This window comes from Ovis aries, chromosome 16, assembly GCF_016772045.2.
Source record: "Ovis aries strain OAR_USU_Benz2616 breed Rambouillet chromosome 16, ARS-UI_Ramb_v3.0, whole genome shotgun sequence".
Lineage (NCBI taxonomy): Eukaryota > Metazoa > Chordata > Mammalia > Artiodactyla > Bovidae > Ovis > Ovis aries.
The window spans coordinates 27,377,468-27,389,959 of NC_056069.1; the positions used below are offsets into that span (position 1 = coordinate 27,377,468).

At 36.0% G+C, this 12,492-nt stretch overlaps 1 long non-coding RNA gene across 1 annotated transcript; it reads left to right on the forward strand.

Moving 5' to 3' along the window:
* The first annotated feature begins 8,176 nt into the window (after positions 1-8,176).
* Positions 8,177-11,681, forward strand: LOC121816809 (uncharacterized). The gene is made up of 3 exons (XR_006056520.2): positions 8,177-8,233; positions 9,525-9,595; positions 11,303-11,681. It is a non-coding gene; the product is annotated as an uncharacterized LOC121816809 (long non-coding RNA).
* Positions 11,682-12,492: the final 811 nt, after the last annotated feature.

A 12,492-nucleotide genomic window follows, 5' to 3' on the forward strand; every position in this document is an offset into this window, starting at 1 on the left:
TTCTTTTCTCATTTTTCATGGCTGATCTGTAGTCCAAATTCCTATCATTTTTCTCTTTAGCAATTGGAGGAGCATCCTAATTGATCACTCTGCCTCTCAATGAATTCTTTATTCAGCAGGCAGTGATCCTTTTAAAAATTAAAAATCTATCCATGTTGCTCCTACTTTAAATTCTCAATGAAATCTGCTGCTCATGGAAAAACTACAAAGTTTTCATTACAACCATTACCAGCCTCTCCAGTATTATTTCAGGTTATTCATCCTCAGAACTGAAGAGTAAGAAATTGTTTCTTTTTTCAGTTTTAGCTATTAAGTTGCTTCTGAATGTAGGAAATTTGTGTTTGCTTTCCATTTTATCAAGAATCCTTGTACAACCACTGCAAGATATCTCTCTTCTTGATTTATAGATTTATAAATAACATTTTGATTCTGTATATTTTACACATGGGCTCCACATATTTCTTTTTAGAATTTTTTTCTGGCATATTACAGAGAAGGCAATGGCACCCCACTCCAGTACTCTTGCCTGGAAAACCCCATGGATGGAAGAGCCTGGTAGGCTGCAGTCCATAGGGTCACTAAGAGTCGGACATGACTGAGTGACTTCACTTTCACTTTTCACTTTCATGCATTGGAGAAGGAAATGGTAGCCCACTCCAGTGTTCTTGCCTGGAGAATCCCTGGGACAGGGGAGCCTGGTGGGCTGCCATCTATGGGGTCGCACAGAGTCAGACATGACTGAAGCGACTTAGCAGCAACAGCTGGTATATTATTGTTCTGTTACTTTCAAAGTATAGTTTTCTTTTTCTCATGATTTTAAAAACTCATTATTACTGGCACATAGAAAATCCTATTAAACTTCATGCATCTAATATTCAATGTTCTTGCAAATTTTAAGGCATTTACTGGTTTTTAAGAATTTCATAGGATATAATCATATTATTCATGGCAAACAGAAGTGGGAGAGTGGAAACAGTGACAAAGTTTATTTTCTCGAACTCTAAAATCATTGCGGACAACAACTGCAGTCATGAAATGAAAAGACACTTGCTCCTTGGAAGGCTATGACATACCTCAGTTCAGTTCAGTCGCTCAGTCATGTCTGACTCTTTGTGACCCCATGAATCGCAGCACACCAGGTCTCCCTGTCCATCACTAACTCCCAGAGTTCACTCAGACTCACATCCATTGAGTCGGTGACGCCATCCAGCCATCTCATCCTCTGTCGTCCCCTTCTCCTCCTGCCCCCAACCTCTCTCAGCATCAGAGTCTTTTCCAATGAGTCAACTCTTCACATGAGGTGGCCAAAGTACTGGAGTTTCAGCTTTAGCATCATTCCTTCTAAAGAAATCCCAGGGTTGATCTCCTTCAGAATGGACTGGTTGGATCTCCTAGACAGCACATTAAAAAGCAGAGATGACATTTTGCTGACAAAAGTCCTTCCAATCAAAGCTATGATTTTTCCAGTAATCATGTACAAATGTGACATTTGGACCATAAAGGAGGCCTCACACTGAATAATTGATGGTTTTGAATTGTGGTGCTGGAGAAAACTTGAGAATCCACTGGACTGCAAGAAAGCCAAACCAGTTAATCCTAAAAGAAATCAACCCTGAATATTCATTAGAAGGACTGATGCTGAAGCTGAAGATCCAAAACATTGGCCACCTGATATGAAAGTTGACTCACTGGGAAAAACACTGATGCTGGAAAAGATTGATGGCAAAAGGAGAAGGGAGCAGCAGAGGATGAGATGGTTAGATAGCATTACCCATCCGATGAATATGAATTTGAGCTATCTAATCTGGGAGATACTGTTCATTGGGTTCTCAAGAGAAGAATACTGAAGTGGTTTGCCATTTCCTTCTCCAGTGGACCATGTTTTGTCAGAACTCTCCACCATGACCCATCCATTTTGGGTGGCCCTACATGACATGAAAGATGAACTCCCCAGGTTGGTATGTGCTCAATATGTTACTGGAGAAGAGTGGAGAAATAACTCCAGAAAGAATGAAGAGATGGAGCCAAAGCAAAAACAACACCCAGTTGTGGATGTGACTGGTGATAGAAGTAAGCCCAATGCTGTAGGAACAATATTGCATAAGAACATGGAATGTTAGGTCCAAGAATCAAGGTAAATTGGAAGTGGTCTAACAGGAGATTGGGCTTTCCTAGTAGCTCAGATAGTAAAACATATGCCTGCAATGCAGGAGACCCGGGTTCAATCCCTGGGTCAGGAAGATCTCCTGGAGAAGGAAATGGCAACCCACTCCCATATTCTCGCCTGGAAAATCCCATGGACAGAGGAATCTTGTGGCTACAGTTATTGGGATCACAAAGAGTTGGACACGACTGAGTGACTAAACAGGAGATGGCAAGAGAGAATGTTGACGTTTTAGGAATCAGTGAACTAAAATGGACTGGAATGGGTGAATTTAACTCAGATGACCACTATAGACCATTATAGACCATTATATGGTAGATGACCATTATATCTATTATTGAGGACAAGAATCCCTTAGAAGAAATGGAATAGCCCTCATAGTCAACAAAAGAGTCCAAAATGCAGTACTTGGATGCAGTCTCAAAAATGACAGAATGATCCCTGTTTCCAAGGCAAACCATTCAATATCACAGTAATACACGTCTATGCTCCAACCAGTAATGCTGAAGAAGCTGAAGTTGAATGGTTCTATGAAGACCTACAAGACCTTCTAGAATTAACACCTTAAAAAGATGTCCTTTTCATTGTAGGGGACTGGAATGCAAAAGAACAAGGTCAAGAGATACCTGGAGTAACAGGCAAACTTGGCCTTGGAGTACAAAATGAAACAGGGCAAAGGCTAACAGTTTTGCCAAGAGAACGCGCTGGTCACAGCAAACACCATCTTCTAGAAACACAGGAGAAAACTCTACACATGGACATCACCAGATCGTCAATACTGAAATCAGGTTGATTATATTCTTTGCAGCCAGAGATGAAGAAGCTCTATACAGTCAGAAAAAATAAGACCAGGAGCTGACTGTAGCTCAGATCATGAACTTCTTATTGCCAAATTCAGACTTAAATTGAAGAAAGTAGGGAAAACCACTAGACCATTCAGGTATGACCTAAGTCAAACCCCTTATGATTACAGTAGAAGTGACAGATTCAAGGGGTTAGATCTGATAGACAGAGTGCCTAAAGAAGTACGGAAGGAGGTTCATGACATTGTACAGGAGGCAGTGACCAAGACCATCCCCAAGAAAAAAAAATGCAAAAAGGCAAAATGGTTGTCTGAAGAAGCCTTACAAATAGCTGAGAAAAGAAGAGAAGCAAAATGCAAAGGAGAAAAGGAAAGGTATACCCATTTGAATGTAGAGTTCCAAAGAATAGCAAGGAGAAATAAGAGAGCCTTCCTCAGTGATCAATGCAAAGAAATAGAGGAAAACAATAGAATGGGGAAGACTAGAGATCTCTTCAAGAAAATTAGAGATAGCAGGGGAACATTTCATGCAAAGATGGGCATAATAAAAGACAGAAATGGTTTGGACCAACAGAAGAAGAAGATAGTAAGAAGAGGTGGGAAGATACAAAGAAGAACTATACAGAAAACATCTTCATGACCAAGATAACCACAATGGTGTGATCACTCACCTAGAGCCAGACATCCTGGAATGTGAAGTCAAGTGGGCCATAGGAAGCATCACTATGAACAAAGCTAGTAGAGGTGATGGAATTCCAGTTGAGCTATTTCAAATCCTAAAAGATGATGATATGAAGGTGCTGCACTCAATATGCCAGCAAATTGGAAAACTCAGCAGTGGCCACAGGACTGGAAAAAATCAGTTTTGATTCCAGTCCCAAAGACAGGCAGTGCCAAAGAATGTTCCAACTACTGCAACTGCACTCATCCCGCATGCTCTCAAAGTAATGCTCAAAATTCTCCAAGCCAGGACTCAACAGTACATGAACCATGAACTTCCAGAAGTTCAACCTGGATTTAGAAAAGGCAAAGGAACCAGAGATGAAATTGTCAACATCCATTGGATCATTGAAAAAGTGAGAGAGCTCCAGAAAAACGTCTACTTCTGCTTTATTGATTATGCCAAAGCCTCTGACTATTTGGATCACAATAAACTGGAAAATTCTTCAAGAGATGGAAATACCAGACCACCTGACCTGCCTCTTGAGAAATCTGCATGAAGGTCAACAAGTAACAGTTAAAACTGGACATGGAACAACAGCTTGGTTACAAATCAGGCAAGGAGTACATCACCCTGTATATTGTCACCCTGCCCATTTAACTTACATGCAGAGTACATCATGTGAAATGCTGGGCTGGATGAAGCGCAAGCTGGAGTCAAGATTGCTGGGATAAATATCAATAACCTCAGATACACAGATGACACCACTCTTATGGCAGAAAGTGAAGAAGAACTAAACAGCCTGATGATGAAAGTGAAAGAGGAGAGTGAAAAAGTGGCTTAAAACTCAACATTCAGAAAACAAAGACCACAGCATCTGGTCCCATCACTTCACGGCAAATAGATTGGGAAACAATGGACACAGTGGGAGTCTTTATTTTCTTGCGCTCAAAAATCACTGCAGATGGTGAGTGCAGCCATGAAATTAAAAGTCGCTTGCTCCTTGGAAGAAAAGCTATGACCAACCTAGACAGCATATTATAAAGCAGAGCGATTACTTTGCTGACAAAGGTCTGTCTAGTCAAAGCTATGGTTTTTCCAGTAATCATGTATGGATATGAGAACTGGACTATAAAGAAAGCTGATAGCCAAAGAATTGATGCTTTTGAACTGATGTGTTGGAGAAGACTCTTGAGAGTCCCTTAGACTGCAAGGAGATCCAACCAGTCCATCGTAAAGGAAATCAGTCCTGAATATTCATTGGAATGACTGGTGCTGAAGCTGAAACTCTAATACTTTGTCCACCAGATGTGAACAACTGACTCATTGGAAAAGACCCTGATGCTGGGAAAGCCTGAAGGCAGGAGGAGAAGGGGACCTCAGAGGATAAGATGGTTGGATGGCATCACTGACTTGATGGACATGAGTTTGAGCAAGCTGCAAGAGTTGGTAATGGACAGGGAACCCTGGCATCCTGCAGTGCATGGGGTCTCAAAGTTCGGATACAACTGAATGACTCAACTGAACTGAACTGAATCTGGGCAATACTTACTGGAGGACCTAGGAGGTTGGTGTGCTACAGTCGATGTGGTTGCTCAGGGTCATGTATCGCTTAGCAACTGAACAACAACAAACAACAAATCATATTATATTTGGGGGCTCAATTTTAGAAATTCATTTGTGAGACATTTTGAATGCTTTGGCCTTTGGTTGCCTTTCAGTGCAATACTCAGGTCAAAATCACTTTTACAAAGTAAAATTAGCGAAAGAGCATCAAGCAATTAACATCAAATTAACAAATGCTTAATCACAATTTAAAACATTAGAATGTAGAATAGGAGTATACACAGACCGAACAATTAAGTTTCAGTAATCTGAATTTTACAAGTAACATTATTATTTACTTTACATTTTCTCCACTGCTATATACAGGTATACTCACAGACTCTAGGAATTTGAAAGAGGTGAATAGCCAGCTGAGTAAATCTCAATTTTCCCCGAATTCCTTTCTTTTTCTAGTCTCCACTTTTTTTGTATCTTTTGTTTCAGATTCTAGCATTGACTTTACACTCAGAACAATATTAAGTAATAATAATGATCGATAGTATCATTGACTTGCTCTTTATTTTAATTTGACCAGCTAAAGTTAGTCAAAATAAAAATAATCTTGACAGTTTAGAAAGAAACGTTTAAATGTATATGATATATAAGAATTTTCTTTTGTGTTTTAGAATCAGAAAGGGTAATAAATGTATCAAAGGCTTTTCTAGCAGCTTGAAGTGATATAGCTTTTCTACACTTAAATTACTTGAAATACTATATGCTACTGACTTGTTTCTCAGTATCACACTAATTTTGAATTTCAGAGAGAATATTGCTTATCCTTGGTTTGTTGAGTACATGCTTTAGGTTTTGTGTCCCTTTTCACAAATGAAAAGGATCTTTAGATTTCCTTTTTGATATTTTTTAGATTCTGAAACATGGCTTTTAGTAACTTTATAACATGGATCATTATTTACTTCCATATTTATTTCTTTTTTGAGATATAGCCATTTAGTTAATTAAGGCTGACAATTTATTGTGTTGTTGACATAGTCTAATATATAGGCACTGATGAATAGGTTGACTCAACAGAAATAAGGATTTCTTTGAAAATTTTTATGAATGCTAGATGTCTAGATGCAGAGACTGTTTAAAAGTTTAGTATATACTTTTTAATATCTTTCATAGTTTCAGAGACTACTTTATAAAGCTATCTACAATTTTGAATTCAGTTTTACAGATTTCAAGATTTTCTAGGTATTTTCATTTATTTTCCAGGTAATTAAAATTTGTTCTATTTAATATGTTTAATAAATTAAACACTTTCAAGTTTATTCTTATATTCTTTTCATGTTTCCTAGTAATTTATTTTTAAAATTTTTATTCAAATATAGTTTATTTACAATGTTGCGTTAGTTCCAGCATAAAGGAAAATGATTCAGTTTTATATATGTGTATGTAAGACATGGCCACTCACTCCAGTATTCTTGCCTGGGAAATCCCATGGACAGAGTAATCTGGTGAGCTACAGTCCATGGGGTCGCTAAAGAGTCAAACATGTCTTGGCAACTAAACAATATATATATATTTTCTTCCATTATAGGTTACTAAAAGATGTTGAGACTAGTTCCCTGTGCTATACAGTAGCTCCTTGTTAATTATCTATTTTACTATATAGTAGTATGTATATTTTAATACCCAACTCCTATTTTACCCTTCCTCTTTTGTAACCATAAGATTATTTTCTATGTCTGCGAGTCTATATTTGTTTTGTAAATAATTCATTTGTATCATTTTCTTAGATTAGGTATAAGAAATATCATACAGTATTTGTCTTCCTCTGAGTTACTTCACTTGTTATGATAATCTCTAGGTCCATCCATACTGCTGCAAATGGTGTTATTTCATCTTTTTGTGTGTGCTTCCGTGTTTTGGCTATTGTAAACAGTGCTGCTGTGAACATGGGGATGCATTTATCCTTTCAAATTACATTTATCTCTGGATTTATGCCCAGGAGTAGGATTACTGGATCAAATGCTAACTCTATTATTAGTTTTTTAAGGAGCCTCTATACTGTTCTCCTTGATTCCCCAGTGGTGCTAGTGGTAAAGAACCCCCCTGCCAATGTGGAGACACAGAGACACAGGTTCAATCCCTGAGTCAGGAAGATCTCCTGGAAGAGGGCATGGCAACTCACTCCAGTATTCTTGCCTGGAGAATCCCATGGATAGAGGAACCTGGTGGGCTACAGTCCATGGGGTTGCAAAGAATCAGACATAACTGAAGTGACTTAGCACACACACAAACTGTTTTCCACAGTAGCTATATCTATGTAGATTCTCCCCAACAGTATAAAAAGGTTCCCTTCTCTCCACATCCTCTCTAGTGTTTATTATTTGTAGACTTTTCTAATATTCTAAATACATATATTCCTTCTAACTTAATTGATCTAATTGACTCAAAATTCTATATAATTTTAAATTTGCTGAAGTTTTCTGTATTTAACCTTCAAAGTAATTTTCAAGCAAGCTCTTGGAAAGCACTTGTCATGTGCATTGCTTTCTGCCTTGTAATCACTATTTAGTTTTCATCTTTACAAAATTTTTTATTTTATTTAACTTTGATTTGTTATTAGAGCGAGGCAGAAAGACAGAGACTATAATGAAGATATGAAGATTGATTGATTCTCTGAGTCATTTTTACTAGATTGACATCTGATAACTAAAACATGACTAAATCAAATAATTATTTTTTAAGTATTAATAGAAACATTTATAAGACTTAAACTCATTCTATTAACCACATCATAATATGGCTATATTATTATTTTGCCACTAAGCAAAGATTAACAAAAATCCTATGGGCATAATGTAGAACGTTCTGGTTAGAAAGATACAAATTTCTCAATATATAAGTTTCAAGTAAGTCTAATTATATTGTAAGTCTAATTAATATACTGTGCTTGCATACTAAATTGCTTAAGTTGTGTCCAACCCTGTGACCCCATAGGTTGTGGCCCACCAGTCTCCTCTGTATGTGGGATTCTCCAGGCAAGAATACTACAGTGAGTTGCATTTCCTCTTCTAATTAATATGCTATCTAATATAATTTCCAGGTCTGAAATTTTCTACCTACACATTAAAAACTATGAAAAATTAAATATCATTTGCTTAACTTTGTGGTACGAGGCATATCTGTATTCTCTACAACTGTCGCTGAAGACTTGAAAGTTAAGTTTTGTATCAATCACCAATGTTGTGATGGATATCCTGCATATTAGTTTTCCTAATTATGAAAACTGTGACACTGGAAGATGGTAATGAATACAGCAAGCATCTAATTGCTTCTCCACCAACTGCAGGAATGTTTTATTTAAAGCAATTAAGAAATTGTGCTTTGACAGGTTTCAAATTTCATCCATCTGCTTACATATGATTTTCTGGGTGGATATATGAATATTAATAGCAACTCTGTAAACAGGTGCTACAATTCTTCCCTTTGTGAAACAATTTTGTCACATGTGCATAGCCCTGGTCAGTAATGACCTAATTTTGTCGCTGTTTACTACCTTAGTAGCTCAAATGGCAATGACATCATTTATCCTATGGGTGGCATCTGCTCCCCATGTCATTGATATGCACAATGATGTGTACGTATGTGTGAATATAAGAATATATATATATATATATATATATATTCTTAGCAACCATTTTTGTAACAAACAGCAACTGGAGTTCAGGGTGGGGAAATCAGAATCTGAGAAATGGTAATTATCTTTCTATTTGTGACACAGATATGAGTATAATAAAAACACATTCATTTCTATAATCAAGTTACACATTGGCTTAATTATCTTTGTTTAATGAATTATTCTAAACAATCTTAGTGAATATTGAATGTACTTCTTTACAGATGAGATTTCAGAAATTTCTCCTATTATTCAAATGTATAAATTTGACATTCCTGATCCACATTCTTCTTTCCTATTTTTATGTTTCAATTCAGCACAAAATATATTTAAATGTTCATCTCAATCTTAATATCATTGTGAACTTGGTCTACATTATTAAATATATTGTTCAGAACTGTGTTCTAATTATTTGCATGTGGTTTCCTAGATCACTAGGTATTATTTTGTTGGGCATAAGAGAACATCTAAGAAAATAGTTTTATAACCATCTGATAATACATGGACAAAATTGTTCAGCTATAAATGATACAGGACAGTTAATTAGATGGGGGCTGAAATGTGAGTAAAAGTCGTACTTCATTCATACTGCCATAAGACTAGAGGAGTATTTGAAAGATTCTATTACCATATCAGAACTTGACATTTTCAATGTTTAATCTATTAGTTTTCTACAACCAGTGCCCTGACATCATTTGACTCTTAAGGAACTGACAGACACTACTAAACTGTGAGAAGGTAAATGCAAACATAATGAATAATAAACTCAGACATCTTCAGAAGTAAGTGGCCATAGACGAGATGTTTACTTAACATAGATATCTTATTCTTCCATTATGTAGTATGATGCCAAGATATTGGGAATATTTAAGATTATGATTGCAAAGTTTATAAAATTCATGTCCCTGCCTTTAAGCTTTCAGTCTACTCATCTGAAAACCCTAATGAGTTTGTAATGGAGAAGGAAATGGCAACCCACTCCAGTATTCTTGCCTGGAGAATCCCAGGGACAGAGGAGCCTAGTGGGCTGCTGTCTATGGGGTCGCACAGAGTCAGACACGACTGAAGTGACTTAGCGACTTAGCAACAATGAGTTTATAGTAGGAAAACATAAATCTCTAGTGAATAAATTCTTACAAAAATTATAGACATAATAGGTTTTAGTTTTGTATCATATATATAGACAAATACAATAGAAAAAATTGAATGTCAAGATATCTGTATAAATCATAAGACTTTTTGGTGTAGCATAGGTTTCAGTACTTTAAAAAGAAATAAATAAAATACATAAAGGTAAAATCAGTTTTCAATGGAAAGTGAATTACATTTTTCAAAGTATTAAATGCCAAGTAGAAAAAATACATATTTGAAACATTTTTAAAATTATATATACCAATAATTTGAAAAACCTACGATTTCCACTATTGGTTTCTAAAAATTGGAATAAGTATGACAATATCCATTGGAATCTATATATTCTGGGGGACGAGAAAGGAGGAAGTACAGATGTAGGATGATTGACAACTTTGGATCAATGTGATGATTGTATCAATTTCAGATTCTCTGCTAACAATAGGTGTCTGATTGGACACCACTGACTTTATTGGGAAGTGGATGGAGTATAATATACCTTGCAGTGCATTAGTTGTTTGCGTTGATTGGATGAAAGACAAATTTCACATGGAACAGAGTCTGAATCCCATCACTGTTGCAATTACATTGAACACTAGTGGAAAAATGCCCTGTTGCTTCTGCCGTCTGCTGTAAATTAGCACAAATTTCTCAAGTCATTGGCTTCCAGAATTCCTCATGATTTCTTTTCAATACAGTGAAACATGTTTAGATATGTATACTTATTAGTCAGTTCAGTAAATGAGTCTATAAAGCCCTGGCTCTCTTAATAGACCTCTCCACCTTTCTTTCCCACTGTAAGTATTCAACAGTGTTTATCAGCTGATGGGCCTACTGGCACTGGAATAGATGTAATTGCAATAAAATTCATTTTATACATATTTTTCTCCTATCTTAAGTAATGACATAAATTAAAAATATATCAGTAAAAACAGTCGTATTTCTATATGGGAATAAAATGAAAAGTTTGAATCCTTTAGTGTTGCAGCCCATATCATCTTTGTGACCAATTTATGACATCTTTGCTCTAGTGTTCCAAGTAAGTGCTCTTTCTAAGAGTAAATAAGTAAACCATTTATTAGATTAATTTACCATAGCATGCAGATAAACACCTTATAAACAAAGCAAGGCATGGATTTTTAAAGTTTTTATTTTATCAGTTTTGTCCCATCAATGTTTACTTCCTAGATGCTTGAGGACTACTGGGATTCTGAAAAAAAAAACAACACACAAAACCAGAAAACAAATCTGATTGAAGCAGCTTTCAAAGCAACTTTTTTTTTAACCATTTATCAAACCTCTTTGCTCTGTTAGGCTTCACAAAATGACAAGGCTATTTCAGAGCCATAAACCTCAATGCCCCGTGCAGTTATGGCATGCAACCAAAGACGACCGGAGAGAAAATGAAGCCGTAATTGACTACAGCTGCTCAAGCCTAACATTTCCCAACAGCATCCCAAGATTCTTAGATTGGCTTTTCTTTCTTCCTACCAAACAGACCAATGGGAGCCTCTAATGATTTACCTAATGGGTAAACTGAGGGACCATACGGTGGTCCATGTGGGGGGTCTCTATATGGCCCAAGGCATGAGTGGTCCTATCCAAGAAAGCCAATGATTGGTATGTGTTTGACTGCTGTTTCACTTGTTACATTCAATGTTCAGGATGAAAATAAAATGATAGCAATTTTCTATGTTCAAGGATCATTTTTAGCTGGGTACAAGGCTTTGCCTTCAAACCTAAGGGAAGTGTTCTGTTTTTTGGAAGTTACTATTAAAATATAGACTGGAACCATTACATTTTATTGGCTTAGCCTTTCCCTGCACTGCCTATAAAAACAGACAGTGCTTTAAAACTTCTCACTAATGTCCACTTTCTTGAGGGTGGAGCTGACCTCAAGCAGTTTACTACTTGTCTGTTAGTTAAGGCTAATTAACTTTGACTTTGTTGTTAGGGCACCCTAATCTGGGGTTTCATCTTAAATAAATTGAAGAAATACTGGGTTCAACCCAACACCAGACAGTGACTGTCTTGGACTTTATGTATTGAGACTTCTTTACTTCATGGATTTTAATTACAAGGATATTTGGTAAATGTGCAATCAGTTCATTCTTTGATATTTAAATGCACCTTACTACCAAACTTTTTTTATAAAGAGACTATGATTGTGTTATTTCTTTTAAAACAAGAAATGTGTTCCAATTGAAGCCATCATGAAGCATAGGAAATAACACTGTATTGTTTTATAAATAAATTACTAGCATTGTCCTTCAATTCAGTTCAGTTCAGTTCAGTTCATAGGCATAATAATTTGTTCACATTGATTTTAAATTGTAACATTAATAACTCATTTCATTTTTCAACTATATAAAGGGAATCTGAGTTTCATCTTATTTTTGCTTAACATAATAATTAATATAAATATGTAAAAAGTATCATATTTATATTAACAATTTTTAAAATTTATTTTTTATTGAAGGATAATTGCTTTATAAAATATTAGC